This window comes from Cyprinodon tularosa, unplaced genomic scaffold (genome assembly GCF_016077235.1).
Source record: "Cyprinodon tularosa strain WSP-4 unplaced genomic scaffold, ASM1607723v1 ctg257, whole genome shotgun sequence".
NCBI classification, from domain to species: Eukaryota; Metazoa; Chordata; class Actinopteri; order Cyprinodontiformes; family Cyprinodontidae; genus Cyprinodon; species Cyprinodon tularosa.
The window spans coordinates 234,776-257,990 of NW_024038953.1; the positions used below are offsets into that span (position 1 = coordinate 234,776).

General features: G+C 37.4%; 1 protein-coding gene across 2 annotated transcripts in view; it reads left to right on the forward strand.

The window, feature by feature from the left end:
• Positions 1-7,379: 7,379 nt before the first annotated feature.
• The window catches only part of gdpd4a (glycerophosphodiester phosphodiesterase domain containing 4a), a 46,018-nt gene continuing 30,182 nt past the window's right edge, over positions 7,380-23,215 (forward strand). Inside the window, exon 1 of one of the 2 annotated variants that reach the window (XM_038288479.1) lies at positions 7,380-7,618. The gene's annotated coding sequence lies outside the window, so the exon portion shown is untranslated. The remainder of the gene's footprint in view (positions 7,619-23,215) is intronic. The other variant, XM_038288478.1, reaches the window with a different exon arrangement.

Here is a 23,215-nt window from a genome sequence, read left to right on the forward strand (position 1 = left end):
GACACCTCCAGGATTCTCAGGTCTTCTAATTAAAGACAACTCTGTCCATCCAGAACTAGAACTAAACATAGGAGCAGCATTTATTTCGTATTCTCCACTGATCTGAAAAAAATACACTGTAAAAGTGCTGAAAGCCTGAGTTCTTTAAATCAAAGTTAAAAACCTGTTTGTTTAGAGCTGCCTTTGACTGTTGAAGTTAAACCTCTAACTGAACTATCATTAGTTTAAGGTTGTGATCCAACAGTTTTATTTTCTTTTATTTTTTACTTGCTTTTATTCTGCTTTTTTGTGGTCAAATTGTTTTATTTGTTTCACAAAGGGTTTTGCTGTTATTCAGCTGTAATTTATCTTTTTAATTGTCCATGTATTGGAGGGTGCTATATGAATAAACTTGCCTTGCTTAATATTCTCAGTTAGATTTAGGTGAGGACTTGTCAGTCCTTAAATGCTTTTGTTCCAACATTCTATTTTAATTAGTTCCATATCTTATGTCACTGCTGAAGAAATGCATCCCACAGCATAATGCTGCCACCACCATGTTCTACCAAATAACAGCCCGATCCAGGGGGGTATAGATGTATCTTTTTCCCACTCTTCCATAAAGGTTTAAAATTAAGGAGTGCACCATTTATTGCTCTCACAATCATGTGCTACACCCTGTTTGTCAATCATAAGCACAATAACAGAAACGCCAAAACAAATAATGTTTTTTCAAGGCAGAATTTTTGAACGTATGCGTGATAACCGTGTGGTTTTCTTGTATCCATGCAGTGCAGTAAGTGTGAAAAGTACTGCAGCCAAAACCCCCTCCCTTATCTTTTATGTTACATAACCGTCTCCACTGCAGAGGAAGAGCACTGCAGAGAAACTCTTGATTCTGGCTTCCAGCACCTCAGAGGACAACACATGTGTCCACATTAGTTCTCTGAACACGCTGCAGTCATTAATGGCCCGGGGAGCAGATAATGTCTCCAGAGGGAAGAGAGCTCTCCACACAGAGACTCTAAATGTGTTTTTTTGAGAAATAACTGATCTGCACTCATGCATGATGAGGGAGGCGTTTAAAATGTGAGACTCTAAAATATATATGCATTTGATTTTTAAATAAATATTAACTCTAACCGGTTTATATCTCATCTTTTTTATTTATAGCTCTGTGGATGTTCCAGATTAGCACATATTTGCAATTTTATGACTCCACCATGAAAAGTTTGGATGCACATTATGAAACTGTCCACAGTTGACACATCCCCTATTCTCAACAGTTTGTACTACGTGAGGTTGTGAGTACTGAAAAGTGTATCAATATAAGGCAAATATAATGTGTTTTATTGGTTGATTTGTTTTCGAGCTAAATTAGGTTTTTATCCTTGTAGCCAAATATACTGCTGTCAGATGTTATATTGCCTTTGATTGAATTGATCATACATATATACAACAAACTATATATTAATGTTTGATCCAATGAGGACAAGATATTGAGGTTTCTGGTAATCCAGCCTAAGTGTACTTTGGATTCTCCAGTGCTGGGTGCATGAAACAGCTTGTATGGCAGTCGACTGACATTTGTCCTGCAGATGTTGAGGAGAAACTAGCCTCGTGAGACCATCCTGATCTCACGAGCTTTCAAGGTTTCACTCGCAGATCAGTCTGGCTACTCTCCATTAAAGAAAATTTGGAGCCTTTCACCAAACGAATGTCCAATCAGCGTTGGCTTTGAGGCTGGTTGAGGTGGACACAACTAGAAGCGCGACAGTTCAGTCTAAAGAACATGGCGGCTTCAGCCCATGAAACTAGCGTTAGCGTGGCTATCGAGCAAGTTTTATCGAGTATTTCTTCACTGAAAGACGAGCAAATCACTGCTCTGGAGGCTTTTCTCAGAGGAAAAGATGTTTTTGCTCTTCTCCCGACTGGTTGTGGCAAGAGTTTGATCTATCAATTGGCTCCTCTTCATCGTCGCTCTGTTAGTACGTTATATGCTTCGTTGATCTGATTGGTTTATTTGGCCCGTCTATCACCAACATAGGCCAATCAGCTAACCAGTATTTTCGCCCCTTCCCAAAATTACTTTAACAGAAGGTTTCCAGATGAATATGCGGAGCAAATCCATCTGGCGGAGTCAGGTTAAGGAAAAACTGCAGCCAGGGTCTAAAATACCTGCTGAAACAAACACAATGAAAAAAACTATTTGCGTTCAGGTTGATGGTAGTAGATCATGGTGGGGGTAGGGGTGGGGGTGGTTCCTTGGCACACTTTGGGCCCCATTGTGCCAGCTTGGCACTTTTAAATAAAAAACAGCACAACAAACCAGGGTATCACTGTTCATCCTTTTTTTTTTTATCCAATGTGGTTTTCTGGATGTCATACAGAATAATGCACCATGTAATAAAGGCTTTGCTTGCCTTTACAGTCAACATATATCACTCCAGGAGAGCACCTTTGGGATGTTGTGTAATGGGAGAGTCACATGATTGGATGCACAGTTGATAAAAGTGGTCTGTGAGTGTTTTTAGAAATTGAAAGTGTCCCTTGAACTAATCACCTGAATACCGAATTCTTTCCAATGGTTGTTAGATAACTGCTTTGTCATTGCTTAGGATGATATTGTCTCTGTTAGGTTGCTAATGCCAACTCAAGATATGTTCTCTACAAGTATCAAAAAGCCATTGCATTAGCAACGTGTAATGCAGAGACCATCCACTGCAGGTTGTTGGGTGCTTTTGTTGCCATGCTGGTTTGCTCCCCGTTCATTTACCAGTTCCTTCATTTAATATTTGATGATTGGAGACTATAACAATGCCGAAGATTAAAGCTGCTTTGTGTGTTTCTCACTGAATTCAGATAGTCATCCCGGGGCTGTGGGTGGGAGGGTTCTCCTTCATGCAAGCTGCCTGTATAATGTTACCGTAGCGACCCTTTTGCCTTTATTTACCACATTCAACGCATTATGATTAAAGGTGCTCCATATCTCCCTGGCAACGCTCTGCGTAGGAGTTACATCAGCAGAGAAAGAGGCTCATTCAGATTGTGTTTGAGCACCGTTATCAGTGTAGGTGGATCTATAACCTACAGTCTGTCACTCTAACATTTCTGCAACCTTCAGACACCATTTCACACCTGGGAGCTGCCCAGTTTAATTCCAGTCTGCTGGGACTGGCTCGCTTTGAGCTGTTCTGTCTTTTATTTAGAGGTTTACTTTTCTCTCCACAGAAATAAAAAAAAAAAAAAAGAAATCACACCTCTCAAACTTTCACATTTTAATGAAAGTCATTGTGAAGTGGAAGGAAATAGTTTTTTTTTCATGTCCATGCAGCTCCTTTGGCAAAATAAAATCAAAACAATCCAGTTCCCACCAAAGTCACCTATTACTTTTTTGGATATATTAAAGTCCAGACTCAAATCTAACAGAATCTAGTGAGTTTGATTATTACTCTACACAAATGCTTCATATCTTAGCTGAAATGATTTCACGGAGAAAATGGCAAAAAAAAAATAAAAAAAATAAAGCGGAAACTGTAATTATTGTTACTTTTACAAAGTTCTGACAGAAAGGCTGAATGCATTTTCTTCATATTTGTATCTTAAATAACCTGAAAAACCTGATGCAAAATGTATTTCCCTTGCCTCACAGGTATGTGTAAATTAGTATACCTAAATGAAATGAATCGCATCAGTGTACCAAAGACTAAATTAGAAAAAGAAGTAATTTTGCAAGCAGTGATGCCTCCAAACCACATACCGTATTGCGGCACTGATTCTAAATAATCTTCATTGTAAAAACCTGCTGCTGATTTTCATAGCCCACACATCCAATGTCATAACAGGACTTATTTGACATAAGATTTACCTTATTTTCTTAGATTGGCACAGTTGGATTTGGGAAACAATAACTTGTTTGCTTTTGTATGGTTGGTCAAAGTTTAAAGATGATTTTCGGTGACTTTAAAGTGGAAATTCTGAGTAATAACACTGACATTCTTCACAATGGTTATGTTACCTGTTTAGAGGGGTGGGAAAATATGGAGTGTAGGAGACCCCTGCCAACGTTTATGGTAGGGGTAATCTGGTAAAGATGATATGTTGAACAATGTATCCAACTCAATGGGTGAAGCTGATGTAAAGCCCTTCATTGACAGAGTGCTGCATCCTAGCAGCACAAAGAAGCATTATCACAGATCCTTTCTTCCTTTATCCTTTAGATTTCATCACTGCCACCTAAATATACTGCTCTGCTATATTTGCAGTGTTTTGGTCCTCTAAAGATTGAGTAGTTGTTTTTGTTATTCATAAATATACATACACATTTAGCAAAAATCCTAAAATCTCACTCCTGAGCTGCATACATCCTAAATAAAGAGGAGTTCATTGATGCCTGGTATAAATTCATGACTCTACAGACATCTAATTAAAGAAATGTTCTCATTATATGCAGGATCTTTTATCCTACATAATATCAAATTGTTCCTCGTATTTGATATATCTTTCTTTACCAGTGTGTGAAGAAAACCCTTAGAAGCAGATCTTTTTTCTTCTGAAAGCCTACCTGAGGGTTTTAGAAATGCAAAGGTTTCAGAAAGTGATTGAAATTCAGACCAGAACAGGGCTGCTGGTGATTACGTAACACCAAATGCAGCTTGACACTTCTGTGTGTTTGGAAATGTCTTGTGCTCCGTGTCAGCAGGGGGTCGCTCCCCCTTCTGCCTCGTGTTAATGGGTTGATTATTGCAGCACACCACCAACTTCTGATGAATAACAGACTCAAATGGATCATCAACAAAAACAGCTAATGATGCCTGTTGTTTTCTGTTGGTGATTAAAGTATGTTTTCATGCCAAGATGTACAGAGTGTGTCATTACATTACGCATGTACCGGTAATATGGAAATAGAAAGTAGTTAAATTACACTTAATTTCTAAAAAACAATCGAAGTAGAGTAGTTCTCAAATAGACAGTACTATGTGGAGACTAGTCATAAAACAACTTATGTAGTTATATATTAGGTAATTTATTCCAATGTCTATACATTCAAAATGGAAAACAGTAGCCAGCCACAACAAATAAAATGCACACAACTGATTATTGGCAATGACTACTGTCTATTCCTAACGACACTCCTGCTAACACCCTCACCCACCTACGCTTAGCCCTGCTCTTCAGGGTCTATTGGCACCGACTACTTAGATGGCATTTTTCCAAATTTATCTGGAGCAGGGTTATGTTTTCATATGGGACAAGTTACACTTTGAAGATAATAAATAATATCGTCTCCTAGTAGAATACAATAAAGCACAACATTATGAAATTTTTTTTAAAAAATGCATTAGAAATATAACTGTAATGATTCAGTTTATTTAAAGAGCACCAACCCGTTGTCTCAAGGGACTTCAATGCAATCACAAAGACAGGAACATGCACTCTTATTGATCCAGTCATCAAATCTTGAAGTGAATTTCAATTTATTCTAATTGTTAAAAGAAATCCAGATAAAGAAACCGAACAGATTGCATCGACTTATTGACTATAGCTTCCGCATTGTCAGTGGAAAGGAAACCTCAACTTTAACCGGAAGGAATCTATAGCAGAACCAGGCTTTGCCTGAACAGCAGTGCAGACACACAAAGAATACAGAAGCATTACCCTTGGATAATGTTTTAATGTTAAACAAAAGCAGAGTGAATGGCACTACCCCTACTTCATAGTATTTTATCCACAGTCATTTCTAGACAGGGGGAAACAGGGGAGTGTACCCCTGCAGAAGTAGTCCTGGCCCCTTTTATCTCCTCTGTACTAATGGCAACAAAAATATGTTAAATAAATGATATGTGCAGGAACAGAAACCAGAGGAGAGATTTAACTTTGTTATATTTACTTTATCATTTTATTGATTATTTAAAAATGAAGTTATGCTTTTCAGTCATACTGAGATAGGCTCTTCATTTTAATTTGCTGGATCTGAGGTTTCTAGGTCTGCAAATGGCTCCTTGATTCACTTAATGCATCAAACAAGAAACTTTTGACATGATTGGTTGTTTTATCCTATGCACCCAAGCTGTCTCCCTTGGCAAATTTGGTCCAGGACCGTCTCTGGTTTCATATACCGGTATCAAAGTTAAACATAATGTTTTGGCAGCAGCCCAGCTAATACCTTCTTAAGGTGTCAGGGTTGAACAAAACTCTTGGCCAGATATAGCTATTATAAAGCGAAAAACAAAAGAATGTAGTGGAGTGATGAAAAGTAAGCGTGTTCTCCAGCAGCATAAACCAATAGCAGCATTGCTACAGAGATGGCTAAAAATCACCTAAGCCTCTATAACATTAAACAGTTTTAATAAGGAAGGTTTGAAATTTAGTAGGACATGGTTGCTCTGGCTAACTGATAAATGAAAGACCTGGGAGAATAAAAGTTTTGCAAAAGTGGATTTGCCTCAAGTCACTAAACCTGGAATAATTAAGTCTAATTTGCATCGGCAAAACCCAATATACAGTCTTGGGACCCATTCTTTTGTTCCATCTCTACAACCCCCCAAAAAATCAACAGGAACACCTTAACCTTTGAACCAGTATCAACATAAAATAGTGAAATAATTTTCAACCTTGTATAATAATCTCTTCGTGAACTTTAGGGGTGTGCTTCAGGGGCGGAGCTAGATGGGGGTCAGGGGTGGTCATGGCCGCCCTTAACCAATCATTGGCCACCCCTGTGGCCACCCCTACCATTTTTTTCTCTCAAGTAGAATATTCCAAAAATTTTAATTTTATATATATTAACAATTACTTGACAACAAAGACACTGTGGTTAATTATGCACATCAATATAGCAACATTAGAGATGATTAGTACAGAATTCATGCTGTTTCAGAACTAGATTTTGCGTTATATGCCGTAAAGAGAAAATGATGTGTCTCTGGAAGTCATCTAAGAGTCGTCAGTAAATAACAATTTTAATAAAAACCTATTAATTTATCAATTTATGTTGATATTAGTACTTGTAAATATCAATTTAATGTATAATATTGATAGAAGTAGGTAAGTAATGACGATGGAAAAGATGTTTGCTCTAGTACTCAAACCTCAAAGAATTTTGATCAAATATAGCTTTTATCTAAATGGATGTTTAAATATTTGGATCTATTTGTTAGCAAAGGCTGTAGGAAACTATAGTTGTCTTTATTTAGGAACATGGACGTTGTGCTTGTTCCTGTTGGAACAGTGTAGATTGACCCTGAGGTTCCGGTGCCTATCATCTTTTTCTCCAACCCCCCCCCCCCTCAGTATACATTGGTTATTGCCTGGCCACCCTTATAAACATTTTATGGCTACGCCTCTTGTGTGCTGCTCTGGGGAATACAAATACAGGTATCTAAAGCTAATTATTATTACATGGACCCGTGGAGATGCGGTGACGTAAGCAACAGGTTGATTGGAGCGGCTCGCGACTGCCTCGTGCCTGCAGTTCCATTCTGTGCCCAGCCTGTGCGCGTGCGGTATCTTCATGCGGAGCAGGGAGAGCTGCACTGCTGCACGAGACCGTCCACTGCAGAACACTGGGCTCGTGACTCAGAAACTCTCAGCGTTGATAATAAACCCAGAAGCTCGTGAAGCAGCGGGGTGGCCGCAGGTAAGAAACAGAATGTAGTTTGTTCTGTCATGTTCTGTTTCTGACAAACTGTTAATAAATGTATGGAGCTTTGATTGTGTCACAAACGGACAGCGGGACCGTGTCGCTGGTTTAGAAACGTAGGCTATTGCCTATTACACTTTTTTCATTGTTAAAATGTTTTTAACTTTACAGCAAGGCTTCTAAAATAACATTTATTATAATAAACAGGCTCGCATAACCCCTCATTATAAAGATAACAGTGCAGCAAATATCTGACAGCAGGACCAGATCTATTAGGAAAGATGCTCTCATAAAGGAAAACACTTTATAAACATTTGGGACAGGCCTGCCTAATAAATTATGTTTTATAAGCCTTTAAAATCAACTTTTCTTAGTGCTGAATAACGGGACCAGCTAATATATTGATAAATCTCTAGTAAGAAAAAACGTCATTGGTTGAATTAAGAAAAATTAACGATTCAGATATTTTGTTTGATTGTAGGGGATATTTAATCATGAAAAAACAAATAACAAACGCAAAAGTTTGTTTTACACTTTTTTTCAAAAGTACAAAGATGCAGATAATAATGAAAGCAAGAGCCAGCTGTTGTTTTCTTAATTACATGGTTAATTAATCCAATCTAAAAATATATATTAACATTTATAATTACATTTATAATTATCAAGCTGCTCATTTTTAATGGCATCATACTTATTTTTTTCCTCATTCTTATATTTAAATCTCTCTAATTTACATAACTTTGTGATTCCCTGTGTGCTAATTTTCCATCTGTCCTAATGGAGATTTCAGTGATGTTTTTCAACAGAATTGTAATTCCCTGAAATGATTTTTATGCTAAGATGTGTGATCTATGTCTTTTGATGCATTTCTTAGAAAAATACCAGGATAACAGAATTATACTGTATACGATGAGTGAAGAAATCAATAGGCTTGGTACAGTTTTTCCTCCTTCCTGTTCATAAAATGCATAAGGATTTAAAAAGAACAGTTATAAATGCTCAAGCACACTTCTGAAGCAATTTGTATGGAACATGAGCTTTGAAAAAAAAGATGGGAAAAATCTAATAATCTCTAAAAACCAATGCGTCTATTGGGAAATATTAAGCACTTCTTTTTTCTTTTATAGCCAAATTTTTTTTTTTTTTTTTGTGGTTCATGAACCTTTGAGAAAAAATCAGACAAAAGAGTAACCAGCAGCTAATCCTTGGAGAAAATTTAAATCAGAGCAGCTCAGTACATACCATATAAGTGCATATTTAAGTTATACGGCATTTTACACCAATACAAATTGCCATGAGTCTAAAACATCTTTTTTTTTTTTATAATCTGTAGTCTGTCTTTAAAAAATTGGAGAAATTGGAAAACAGTTATACGTACAATAAATACACATAACTGTATAATTAAAACCAAGCAGAGAATGATCTTAAGGTGCGAATATTGTGCTTGGAGTTATGCCTTACCTCTATGTAGCGAGTGGCTCAGATATTTGGAACACTTTGAGATAGAGGCAAAGGTCATTATTCTAGTGAGGCAGAGGTCACATTTTTGGTAGATATAGTGAAACCAGAACAAAGTATGTGAAGCAAAATTTGCAGGAATTAAAAAAATATGAACTTTTGTGTATATTCATGAAAGCTAATCGGGGTCTAGCTGTTGTGAAGTAAGATGCTAGAAAGCAGGAGAAACTAGAAAAATGGAAAATAAAGAAAATAATGTTGACAAAGTCTGAACAGTCTGAACACACCATGAAACATGATTGTTCACTACAATTTGCAGCCTGTCGTCAAAAAATTGGAGAAAATTGGAAAACTGTTTAGTACAAAAGAGCTGTGCTACAAAAAGCTAGTATTACAGAAGCATATACTGAGGGAAAAATAATTGAAACCAAGCTGAGGACGGTCTAATACAGTATTTGAGTGATGCATCATCTTTTCAGCTGTGAAGTCTGTCCCTGTAGGTCTCTACAGTAACAGACATCAGGAGGAAACTATGATAAGAGGAGGAAATGTTCTCTATAGATCAGTTAATATCATTGTGTTGATGTTGATGTTCAACGTTTTGCTTGTGTCTATTACCATCAGGCCCCCGTCCTGCATACCCAGAATTTTAGATTTCAGAAGGCCAGACAGCCGTAATCCTGAGACAGATTAATACTCTATGATTTCCTGAAGTTATCCTAAATCTGTTGCTCATTTGAATTGAGATATTTTCTGAAAAGTGTCATAAATGAAGAGTTCTTTATTGCAGATACCTGTAGATGTTGGCAAGCACATCCTCATTACGCTCCAGACCATGAGATTTATTTATTTATTTTTACAATTTTTTTAAATTTTGAGCATCCTTTTTTTTATATATACAGAATCAGTAATGAATCTAAAACAATTTCAGTCATATATTGCTCATATGACACATGAGGGAAAAGTTATTTTTGTGTGTTTTTAATTTTTAAGCTGAAGGCAAGCTGTCAGAAGTTCATCAGATTGATCATCTTTTATTTCAACTGTTGCCCTTCTCCTTTGGTAGAGAGAAGAGTTTCCTGACCTGCTATGTTTGTTTGAATACAGACTTGAAGCACTCATAAAATATCTTTTCTCCTCAACCTTTAAAAATCTTATGAAGGAAATCAGAATAGAACAACGTAGAGTCATTAGATTAACCTTCCAACATTCACAAACACAGTTTTTAGGCGTTTCATTATTACAAATCGACAACTGCAGCTACCAGTGAAGGCAATAATTAGTATCTCCCAGTTTCAAGTAGAGATTTCAAGTAGAGATGCAATTTTTTTCTGATCCAATCCAATATAATGCATTGGCTGAGCGTATGGGTCGATACCAATCTGATATTACAGTTGATGGATTTAACAGGAGGCTGAATAGATCAGATTAATCCTGATTAATCGATTATTAAAATAATAATCAACTTATTTAGTAATCGATTAATTGTTTACTGGAGTATAGAGACTGTAAAACATGCTGACAGAGCGACCCTCTTAAGCTGGGCGTACACTATGCAATTTTTTGCCCTTTTCGGGCCGACTTTCCAGTCGTGTGAGAATTTTTTGATCAGGCCGACGTTCAACCTAATCGTGCGTTGTGTAGTGTACAGGGGGTAACCAGGGGCAATCACCCTCTCACGACCACCTCCCGATCAAACTTATTTGATTTTCAGTCGACCGCCGTGGGCAAATCGCTCAATGGGCATGCGCAAACAACGATTCTTCTTCTTCGTCTCAGATGTAAACACAGAAGCATAGCGGGGGTGCGGGTGAAATGGAGTTCTTTCTGTAAAATTGACAGACCATAGTAGCCACGGTTGCTCAGCCGTGTCTTTGTCCAAATACGTCACCACCTTTTCTTTTTTGGGCTTTCAGGACACAAATTGCCAAGGCAGCACATTTCACTCTAGTGATCTTCATATTCCTCTTCTACTCGTTTGGCTTCTGGATAGACGAGTCTGAGTAGCGCCATCATCACTGCGGAGCTGAGTCCGATGGGGTTTTAAGTCGTGCAGTGTGAGCAGGTAGATCGCATCAGAGCGTCATGCTGCAGTGTGAGAGCATACATCTTGAGCTGTGAAATCACACAGTGTGAGCTCTAGCTGCGACTAACGATTGAAAATATCGCACAGTGTATGCCCGGCTTTAGAGCAGTAATTATACAATGAGTGTTAAAAAAATAATAATAATAAAACAAAAACATGTTGCATTTAAGATGAAAAAAAAAACAGTGGTTTCGTGCATCAGTATGATCTAACCAGAACTCCTGCAGTGGAAAAGTTTTAGTTTCACCTGATATAATTTCTTTCAAAAATCTTCTTTAAGGAATCTCTGGCTATCTGATTATTAATTGAAAAAATAACCAACAGACAAATCGATTTGCAAAATAATCGTTAGTTGCAGCCCTAGATTTAACCATATACTTCAACATGTAAATAAAGGCATCATGTTTGACATAAAAATTTTTTAAAAGGGTAACTAATTAACAAATATAACATATAAACCACTAGCAGCTCTGTGTGATGATGTAATCATGAATGCAGTCATTAAATTGAAGTTGAACTTGTTGCTGTGTATGATATCAATAAAAATCCAGATGCTGGATTATTATCCAGCATCTGGATTTTTTTTGCACCTGCTGGTTTACACCTAGACATGAGGACACCGACACACTCATTTTTAAAATGTTAAATAAAGGTAATGTTTAGGATAAAGAATTATTTCTCTATCAAATCTCACTCATACACTGTCACTTGTTAAACCTTCTTGATATGAATGTTCTTTACTTAGCCCAATTAGTTGACTAATCCCATCCTGAATCACCATAACTGCTCTCTACTCTGGAAAGTTTTGATCCCACTTTCTGAGACGGGGCCCTGATGTGTTTTGTTATTGCTGTCTCAGCTGTTTCTGGTCTTCCCTTGGTAAAACACAATATATTAGATAGACTATTGTAATAAAATACAGCCTTAGGAAGTATAAGTGATGCTTTTAAAATGTTCTCAGTTTCCAGTTCTGTTGTACAGCAAGTTAGGTTTTTTATAATTTTTCTTTAAGTAATAAAATGTCTACAATCTTCTGTCTGCATATATTAATCAGTCCTTTTCAAACCTAATTCTAGCCTCTAAACCTTTATGACTTTGTTTTGTCAATTATATTTCTTAACCACAAAATGAGCCATTCACATCTTATTAAAGGGGCAATATTTTCCTGCCAAATATAAACGCAGACTCATCCTAATTAAATTGGTGCTATTGCTTTGAATAAATAGTCCCACAGGGTGAGCACCCGGTCCAGGAGTGATGGTAATTAAATAATCTTGATTTCCTTTTTCATGAAAGCTGTTTAGCAGCTGTGAGAATGACACAGTGTACAGTACAGCTGCATAAATAACCTCTGAGTCATTTTCTTTTGAGTTTCCTCCTTTTTGTTTTTTATGGTCATTTGTAATTTTTTTAGCATTGGCTTTTAAAGCTCCTGAATTGAATTGAATGTCATTTTCCTACAGTCTATTTTTATCTAATCCAAGCTGATGTATCAATAAGGACATCCAGGTTTACTGATTCTCAAGCTGTGGGAGTTAAAGATGTGTAAAAAAAAACAAAAAAAAACTTAGAAATAAATTAATTTAAATTGCAGTATGTAAATTAAATCTGTTTATAGGTGAAAAATGCAACCTTTAACTTCTCCATCTTGTCTATATCTCTAGTTGTTTTCTCTCCTGTGCTTAGTCCCTCCCTCCTCTATGGAGTTATAGCACAGCTTACCAACCTGTGTTCTTAAATCTCTTAACCTATTGGGTATTACCTCACATTGGGACAAAGGTCAAATACCCTGACCTTCTTGTTTCTTCCCAAAGCCACATCCTTTTCCAACAAATAAGTCAGGGGTATGAGCAGCCAGGATACAACCCTTCCTACGTCTCTCTGGTTCAAGACAGCCTTCTGTTCTCTTACAAACACAGTTGGAAGCTGATCAATAAAGTTTTAACAACTGAAAAGTCACAAGGATGTTGTTTTATCAAACCTTGGCCGAAGGAATCCTAATACTTCTCATTCTGTCACCCTACACCCGTTTGTTTTAAACCATTGAAGAACTCATTATAAAACACGACTGAATTATTCCATGTCCAGTCGTCACACTAGAGTTTAATTTTGCTTTATTAATAAGTTGTTGGCAGGGAATAAGCAGCATCTGCATTTAGCACAACTAAAAATCAAAAATCAATCCATCAATAAAACAAACTAATCTTAACTAAGCTGACTACCGAAGGAGATGCTTCCCATATTTAGGCGTGTGAGTAGACCACTTGTATTCCAGATATATGAGTGTCTCTTAGTTTTGAACAAAAGGGAAATAATCTTCCCTTTTTCTTAGTGAAGATGGCCGATCACCATAGGCTGGGTGAATTAACTGTTCACAGATGTCATCTCTATATGATTTAAAATCCGAAAATGGGTATAACTCCAACTGTAGTTCCACCGGGATTTTTTTTATTAATTCCATTAGTAAAATCCTAACCCAATGGTCCAACCTGTCAGATATCCATGTATGTACATCAAATAATCCAAAATACAAATAGTAATCCAAGCAGGAATCCAAAAAGAGAAGTATTTTTCCACATCCACTTTGAATTAGTCCTCAACTCCACTGATCTAGAAAAACAAAAATGATCTCCAGTAGTCGTAATCCTGTCCAAGTTGGTTGGAAATTAGAAACAGCAAGAAAGGAGGCAAACCGGCTCAATTTTTTTAACCCATCAGAACTGAGCAACCTAAAAACAGAATTTCGCTTATTTTATTTTCTTGAACGCACGCAAAGAATCGCCAGTGAAACCCACCTGTCCAATGATGGCCATCCTTTGTCTCAGACAATTATTCAGGCAGCTTGCTGGTGGTTAAGTGGTGCATTTATATATATATATATATATATATATATTTATTTATTTATTTTCTTTTTCTGTCTTTTTGTTGTTGCTTTTCTATCAGGTGTTTTAGTTTATTATATATATATATATATATATATATATATATAAAAAAAACCTTAATGTTATGTAGTTGTTTTCTGTTATTTATATATTTTTTAGAGGTCATATATTTGTCTTTATGCATTGTTTTCTTTTTGGTCCTCTTTTGTGGGAGTGGTTATGGATTTATTCATTTGAATCTATATTTGAAACAAATAATGAGATGGAAGGCCTTATCCGATCAGAAACTTTTCACGTAAACATGTCAGGTTGAAGATACTAATTTAATTCGGTCTGACCAGGAAGAAATTTCATTCTGAAAGAGACGGGTGGTTTTTGCTGATTGCTGCTCTGATTGGTATCCATGCTCACACCCACTCCGATCTCTAGATCGGTGGACATCCACTGTGGATGTGTACAACGTTTATGTATTTCTGATATTTAAAAAAAAAATAGGTTGTTCCATGCATGCTTAAATGATCTAATCTGATTGAACACTTGCTACGTGTATACACACACGTCATGTTTGGATAATTTTATTTAGTGTCTGTGTGAACACAGAATTTCCGATCCACCAATAGGTCCTATCGAATTTGGGCATTTCTCTGTTCCCCTCAAACAGCAATGGCCTATTAAAGGCTTTTTTGTTAAATCTTTGAACAATTCCTCATTTTAGAAAACAACAATGTCCAGATAGGGCATTATAAAGTTAATAGCAGTATATTCTACCATAATATGTAACGAGCAGGGACTGGACTTAGAATTCAAACCAGCACAGGTCAGTGACGTTTGAAACAAGCTTTGAAAAATAACTCAAAGCGGGGGTTCGGGGGCGCTCTGCTCGCTCCAAAGCAGGAAACCTCCTGTGGCAGAGACAACAGGTTAGTGATCAGCTGATGGTAACGGGCTAGACTAGAGAGAGAGAAGCTGTATCACTAACCTGATTGCGGGGCGTCCGAATCTGGGGAACTGACTTGATGTTGGAGAGCCGGTCCGGTTATGGGATCCGACTTGGTCCAGGGCTTTGGGGGGGTTACTAAAGGCGTTATCCAGAGAGGTCCGGGGTCCAAACACAGAGAGAACAGATATCCAGCGGCAGTACAGGTAGGGTTATTCAAGAGAGGAGGTCCAGGTTCGGTCCAGATCTGTTAACAGGCAGGCTCAGAGATTTCACAAGGGTTAGGGGGGAAATCTGGTACTCACAAGCAGGCAGGGTCAGTTTCATGAGAAGGCTTCTCTGGGTCAGGCTGGTAGGCAGGTCAAAGGACAGAATCGGGTCAGGCAACAGACAGGTAATCAAAAGGGGAAATGCTGGAATCCTCGAGCAGGTGGCTAGAGTGGATCTGGCACTGGCAGCTAATCTGTACAGGGTTTATATGAGGTGAAAACAGGTGGAACCAGTAAGGGCTGATTGCAGTGGAGCAGGTGTGATGAATGGTGGATCAGACCAGTTACAGAACCAAGACTGTCACAAAATAATGTTTTAAACGATTAAATACCTGAAATAATCAATATATCAGTAGTTTTTTATGTAAGTGATCAAAAATACCACAACATAAAAATAAGGTAACAGATACAGTCACTGATAAAACTCACTGGTTCTGATGGCTGTTTCTGCTGCCTGAACAGCTAAGGTACCAGCTTTGAGTAAGCCTGACTGTGGCAGCTATTGGGTTATTGCCCATGTGAAACCAAGTTCAATTAGGCCAGGAGATCCAGAAAATACCAACGTAGTCCTTGATCTTTGTTTCAGGAGATGTCAAAGAAAAACCTGGGTCTTTTTGTTGGGTCTTCCTCAAATCATTCAACAAGATAATAATCCCAAAACATTTGGCTGAATGAACTGACCTTCTTACAAATCCCTATTTTTTTTTTTCAAGGTGTGGTAAGGCTCAAGGCTTTCCATTTAAAGCAGACCAGACGAATCACAACGCAGGAGAGAGGCTCATAATGCAGCAACTCTTTCCTGTAACCATAACAGCCAAGGTTGCTGCTGCAAGGTTTAAATTATGCCTGTATTATGTCCTGAAAGAGATGTATATAACTGAGCAAGAGCTTTTCTTTAAAACAAAAAAAAAAATCTTTTTTTTTTTTTTTTTTTGCATCCCATCCGTAGATACCTGATTGGTTCTAAACTGTTTCTGCTGACCCTGTTGGTCCCGCCTATAAAATAGGACTCTACTCCTTTCCACACTGAGGGATTAATGCGAAATACAAAGACTTAGAAAGCTGGTGGAACTTAATGTTTTTTCCAAACAAAATAACATTTTAAAAGAAAATATCGCTGTAATTGAGAAGAGAACCTCAACAGATCAGTGAAGTCAGTGTAAGCAACACAGGAGAGAAATTAGAGGACGTCTGAACAAGAATCATTATTTCCAGGTCCAAAGATGTGAAAGGATCTTGGATTGCAGTACAATTTATAATTGCAGTAATAATCCACATCTGGACAGAGGTTTGAATTTTATATTCAAATGATTAAACAGCACGAGCCATTTATCATGAGCATCTTCTTCTTGTCTGGGTTGTGGGCCTCGTTTTAGTTGCTGGCAGTGCTGCTGTGTTGTTGGGAGCTGTGGTGTGATGCGTTCGGACAATGAGTGAACAGCAGAGAGCTGACTGGTCTGGATACAAAGAGCTGTATTGTTTAGTGTGAGTTCAGTCTTTTCTGCTCTAAGTCCAGCTTTCTGCTACAGCATCATCCCTCTGATAGTGTGTTGTAGCTACTTAACATGTTACCATTAAGTTCATGCCAGTTTGCCTTTTAGTATTTGCAGAATTGTTCTTAAGGATTTTGTTTAATATAATTACTTAGGTGATTATTCTCAACAAGGTAGAACCTTGAACCAACTCATATTTACATTATATTTACATTTGGTAATCGTTTTTGCTTCAGACCGAGTGTGTTGACTGAATCCTCTCATGTTATTTATAATGATCGAAACTAATTAATAAAACATGATAGCTTAGTTTTAACAATCAACAATACATGTTCATTTAATCCAGTATCCTGTACCAGATTTGTTAAAACCAAGCATCAAATGTTGGCAAGGAAGGTGAAAAGTGAATAATCATTTGACTTTTTAAACTTTAGATTAAAAACATTTTCAAACTGTTCCTTAAACATTGCTGACACTAACATAGAGTAAATATAAAAACCTAGTCAGTTATTCTTCTAAATCTAAATCTAAAAGTAAAATTTTCTGGTTACATTAGTCTGTGCTGTTGCTTTGTTGTAAAGTTTATATTGTTTTATTTTCAGTGTAGAGTCTTGATTCACTTCTGCCATAAATCACAGAGGTTTTGATTTGTCTTGGTTCATTTGTTCATGTTTATTTTTTTGGAAATGCAGGAATTTCTGACAAATGTTGGTTGTATTAAACGTGTGACTATAGTGAATATCTCATATTTTACTTAGTATTTTATATTTTAATTTTACAATCTCATATTTCACTTGGTATGTATGTCTCCATGTGGCTGGCTTAATGTATCCTCATCTATAGCCTCGGGAAAAACAAAAAACAAACAAAACAAAAAAAACGGAACCTTTCAGCGCTTCTACACCTTAAAACCATCGTCTTGGTTATTTTCATTACAATTTGCCTCTGAAGAAATGTTTTAAATGTCAAATACAGATGAACAAGATAATGATATGATTTGCAAAACAAACCAAACAAAATCTTGTCTTTGGCATGTATGCATCTTTGACATTTTCATAAAACAAATCCAAACTTGCATACTGGGTTGGCAACATCTGATGGTGGAATGTGTACCGTTGCCAAAATAAAACAGGGGAAATCTCTTGGTAAATAATATTGACATAAACCAATAACAGTCCAACATCTTAGCTTCTCTTTAAATTGCTAATCCATTTCCTTTGCTTTTGCAGTTCCTCTTTAATCCGTCTGTTCACATAATTAGGAAGGGGGAGAGATATGGAGTCACAAATATCATCCTGAAGCCATCTCTGTTTTAAACAGTACTGTTTTGCTCAAATATGGCTGGGTCCTTTTTAGCATTTGAAGTTTATCTTTATTTTTCTTACTTGGCCCATTCTGATAGATTAAAGAGATAGTTTGACCTTTCTTCTGTCCTCGTTTCTCTTGCCTGCGTCCCTTAAGCTGTAGGTGCTTTAACACTAATAAATTATAATGAAAAAAGTTATACACAGTTCCAAACATAATCTCTTTTAAATCTGGATGTAATTTAAGAATGATGTAAGAATAGTTAGAACACTGCAGCTCATGCCATTTAAATTAGTTGAGGTGTGCTTAAGTCATTCTATCCATTCTGCATCTCTGCCCACCCAGTGGATATATTACTTTCTTCTAGTGTAGTTTTTGCTGTGTCACTTACAAATGCTCACTATAATACTGTTCAATATCCCACTCAGCGTATGCCTTTCAGTAACAGTATATACCAGAACTTGGCTCCTTGATTGGCTGCTGATTTTCTCACGATGATAAAGGAAAACCTTTTTGCCCCTATTCTGGCTGTTAACAGTTGGTCTCTCTACAGATTGATCGCCAGCTCCTCAGAAAACTTCAGCCTCTTATTCCTGAGCTCCTTTGCATTCTTTGCATTCATGTGATACTTAATTTTCACAAAGGGATCATAACAGTTTAATACAATCGTGCGCATATTCAGTCAAACCCACAAACCTCAGTTGTACAGCTGCTCTTCAGCAGGTGTGATTTAGTTGGCTGATTTAAAAGGTACTATATGAACTCTATAGGGATTTAAACCTTTGTCTCTGCTGTTGATAAAGCGCGACTTTGGCTTTTGAATTAAAATGAAACCTCAATAAAATGCAAGTCAGCTGTTTTCATTTTTTTCACTAATGTTGTTTGGTCCCTTACTATTTATGCTGGACTAGATGCTTAATTCTTGAACTATTAACAAAAATAATCAGTTGATATTATTCTCACTCTATGTTAATCTTCCAGATTCCCTGGGTGAGAACCTTCCAACTCGATAGGTTTTATATTTCCAGTTATACTGGAATCTGTTGGGTTATAATTTCTTTTTGGCAGAGATGCACCGCAGTCAGCCATCCTGTCAGATTTAAAGAACCCAGTAAGTGAAACATGATAGGCCTATTTCACAAGATGGCATGTAAGGAAAACAGGTTAGCTATCTTAATGTTCAATTATTTAAGGGACAAACAGCCAACATGTTCTCTTTGTCACAAAAATTTGTTTTTAAATCATCTTTGATGGTTGCTGCTTATTTTATTGACAACATCCAAGGTCTTTTTTGATCAGAAATGTAGGTGTTAATGATAAAGCACTTACAAATAGATGTAGTTTACTGTTACTGGGTTTATACCCAGAAACATCATAGTGGGTACAAATGGGGTTAGGCCTATAAAGAAAGATGGAAACTGGAAGAGCTATACCAGTAAAATAAAATACAAGGTCTGTCTTTAAGTTAGTAAACAATGTTATATGCTGGATTTTATGGAAATAATTTAGCCATAGTTTTATCCTAGCCATGTTCAACAATCTTTACTTTAAAAAGTGTAAAAAACAATTAATGCTACATACAAACTGGTATGTTATTTACATTATGATACAGCTAATTAAATAAATGCAAATAAAGCTTTTAGAGTACCTGAATTCTTATCATCACATGACCATGATGTAGCTGCTGTACAGAAACATAAAGGCTCTCAGCAAAAATTAGTGATGAGATATTTATAAAAAGTTAGAGCAATCTTTGAAGGCTATTGCATTTTTTCGATTAGTTGTTGGCACTATGAATGTTGAAATGTATTACCCTATTTAATGATATTTATTGCAATTGCAACATTGCCCCTTAAAGCTACAGTGTGTAATAATTACAGGGATATACAGTCAGAAATGTAATATATTATACATAACTATGTTATTTTATCATCATCTACGAGCTCAGCCTCTTAACCTTAATATTTGCATTGCCTTAGAATTCGTTATTTATAATTACATAGGAGCGGGTCTCGCAACCATGGAGGCAGACATCTTTGCGCTACGGCAGCGCAGAGCCAACAAACTAGCGATTGAGAGATCGCCAAAATGTCACAACGATGTAGAAAAAATAACTGGTATATTTATTATCTTAAGTCTACATGAAATCTATACCCTACACAGACTAATGAAATACTATCTGTAAAATTATCTATGTAAACAAACCTCATCACTTGAGAAGGTAGGTGATGCGGACGTCGTGGAAGACATTTTGTCCCGTAACGCTCGCCGTACTGTTGGGGGGGAGAAGCGGTGGGGGGGAGATGTTCATGTTGCTGCAGTCTGCAGTCTGACCGCTAGATGTCGCTAAAAGTTACACACTGTAGCTTTAAGAGACGTTGGATAGATTTTTCTATGGAATGCTAATTTTTGCAAAAACGATGAAAAAAAACTCTCAAACAATGACAGGACAATTAGTCTAAAATAATATTTTTACTTCTAGTATTATTATGTTGTACAAATTCAGTTTAATTCAGAAATAATAAAACAGGAAAATGATTATATGTAAAAAAAAAATTTGTTTGGTTTTCTAATATTTTTAGGGCAAGTTAAAGGTGCCGTAGGAGATCTTGGAAAAACGGTTCCAGCAAGCTATATTTTTGAACATACACAACCATGCCTCTCCCTTCAGACCACCCTTTGAAACCACGCCTTCAAAACACATAAATGCGCATGTTGTCTGTTGAGGTGTTTGGATGTTTCCGAGATCGAGAACGAAACAAGCCGAGACTGAGTGCTCGTGACACGAGCTAACAACAACATAACAGTGGCTAGCTTTACCAAGTCAAAGGCGGTCTTGCGATATGGGTGTGAACAGCTAGAGCAGCAACGCTTATGGTTGCTAACCAAAGCCAAAAAAAAGATAAAAATCGAAATCTAGAAAAGTTATTTTTTCTTAAAATAAGTGCACTTGTTCTTGAATTTAGAAGATAAGAGACATTTTGCCAATGGAACAAGAGAATTTACATTTAAAATAAGAAAACGCAATTGCATTTTTTTATTTCAAGTGCATTTTATCTAAATATCTTATTTTAAGAGTAAAAATACTCATTCCATTGACAAACTATCTCATTGGCCTACTCAAATTAAGGGTAAATACATTTAATTCAAGGAATTTTTACTCATTTCTAGATCGTTTTACCAGTGTAGGAAACCGAGCATAAACATACCCAAACAAGCAAAACATATACCGACAAAACATGCTTTTTTCCCCCCAAAGCACTACATTGACAGCATGGGCTTTGATGGCCAAAGCCATGTTTACTTGAACATATGGTGCTTACTTATCAGAGCCGGGAAGTGAAGCCAGAATAGCGGACAGAGGTGGAGGGGGCTTAAAAAGTCCTTGCTTTGTAGGTGTCGAGCTGGGTAGTTGCTGGCCGATCGCATTGTCATAACTAACAAAAAACACACAGGAATCACAATTTGTACCGGTCGTCGTGCCAGAAGTGTACGACCGTGATTGACGTGTCATGAACCAATAGTGGACCACGGACCGTGTTTTGTGATTGATGGGGGTTACTCATTGATTTCACGCTGTAGCGGGGACCATTTTTTCCCCGTTTCACTTCCAGACCTTCTATTTCACTGCTTGCTATGCGTCTGTGGGGAAATCTTCAAGCAACATGGTAAAAAATGTGTCAGAAAATATCTCCTACTACACCTTTAAAAGGTGGCATTTTGGAAAGGTCAAGAGATCTATTCGTCACTCTGGAGCCGCAGGTCGTTGGAACCGAGTGTACCGTATTTTCACGACCATAAGGCGCACCGTACTAAAAGGCGCAGTCTCAGTTATGTTTGCAATTACTGTATTTAACACACACATAAGGCGCACCGGACTATAGGGCGCGGGTTTTTATACACCGGTACATGTCCTCTACTACGTTTAAATACCTCTACTGCGTATTTAAAAATAGAGCGGGAGCAAAACTGAGTATGTTTGTGCTTTATTCATGTATTTATTACAAAGTACTAATCAAACCTGGGAGCTGGCCGTGAGACAGACACATTGCTGATGACACAGAGCACTGTGATCACTCCTCTGAAACAGTTTATTGACGCATAAATTAACTTTAAATGCAGAAATCTGCTGGCAGAATATGTTTGCTTTTATTATCCTGGTGCCTGCAGTTTAGATTATTTAGATGAAAAACACCTACCAGCTGCCGCGGTGAACCGCGAGGAGGCGACCCGGCCAGAGGCTGCTGTTGAATGGGATCCTACTGACAACGCACCGCTGGTATGTGGGGGTCTGAGCGGCTCCGACAGAAATAATATTAGAAGGCAGGATGGTAATCTGGATGAACTGACTGCAGTGATTAAGTTTTCAGGTGGACTTTCTCACTTAAAAACATATTAAAACTACTTTATTTCCACTGATCACAGCAAATATAGCTGCAAGGCAAAGAAAGGATAGAGTAGCTCAGCCCAACGCGCGTCAGACACACTTTTGCACCACGCAGCCAGAGCAGCACAGCTTCTTCAGCCGTGCGTCAGAACTAACTGTTACAAGCAGCAAAAATGAAGCAGTAGACACGATTTTGCTGCTCTTGCTGCGTCCGGTTTGAACTTAGCCTTACTTTGAACAGCCGGTTCACACAGATGTCAAGCGGTTGAAGTTTCTTTGTCAGACCTCCTGGAATAACAGCAAGCACAGCGTTCATTTGTTTCACCATGTTTTTCACTTCGGCTGTGAGATGGGCACGCATGGAGTCACAGATTAACAGCGATGGTGATGCGTGGAAAAAAACACCTGGTCTCCTTACATTCACCTCCCTCAGCCACTCTTTCATCATCTCCTCAATGAGGAGATGAGGAGTTCTACATAAAGTACTTACCTGTTCTTTTATACACAATCTACGCCCACACTTCCCCCTTTAACATTCTCATGGTGGTCTCAACAACGTCCGTAGTAACAACACACATAGGGCACACCACACTATAGGGCGCGCTGCACATTTTGAGGGGAAAAAAAGACATTTATATGCGCCTTATAGTCGCGAAAATACGGTAGTAGGTTAAACCATGTCCCATTAAATGGTTAAGCTGAAATCATGCCTTATCAAGCATTGAACCAGTTGCTTCTGCTAAGGGGGAATTTCCTGGAGCCTCAATGTGTTCATGA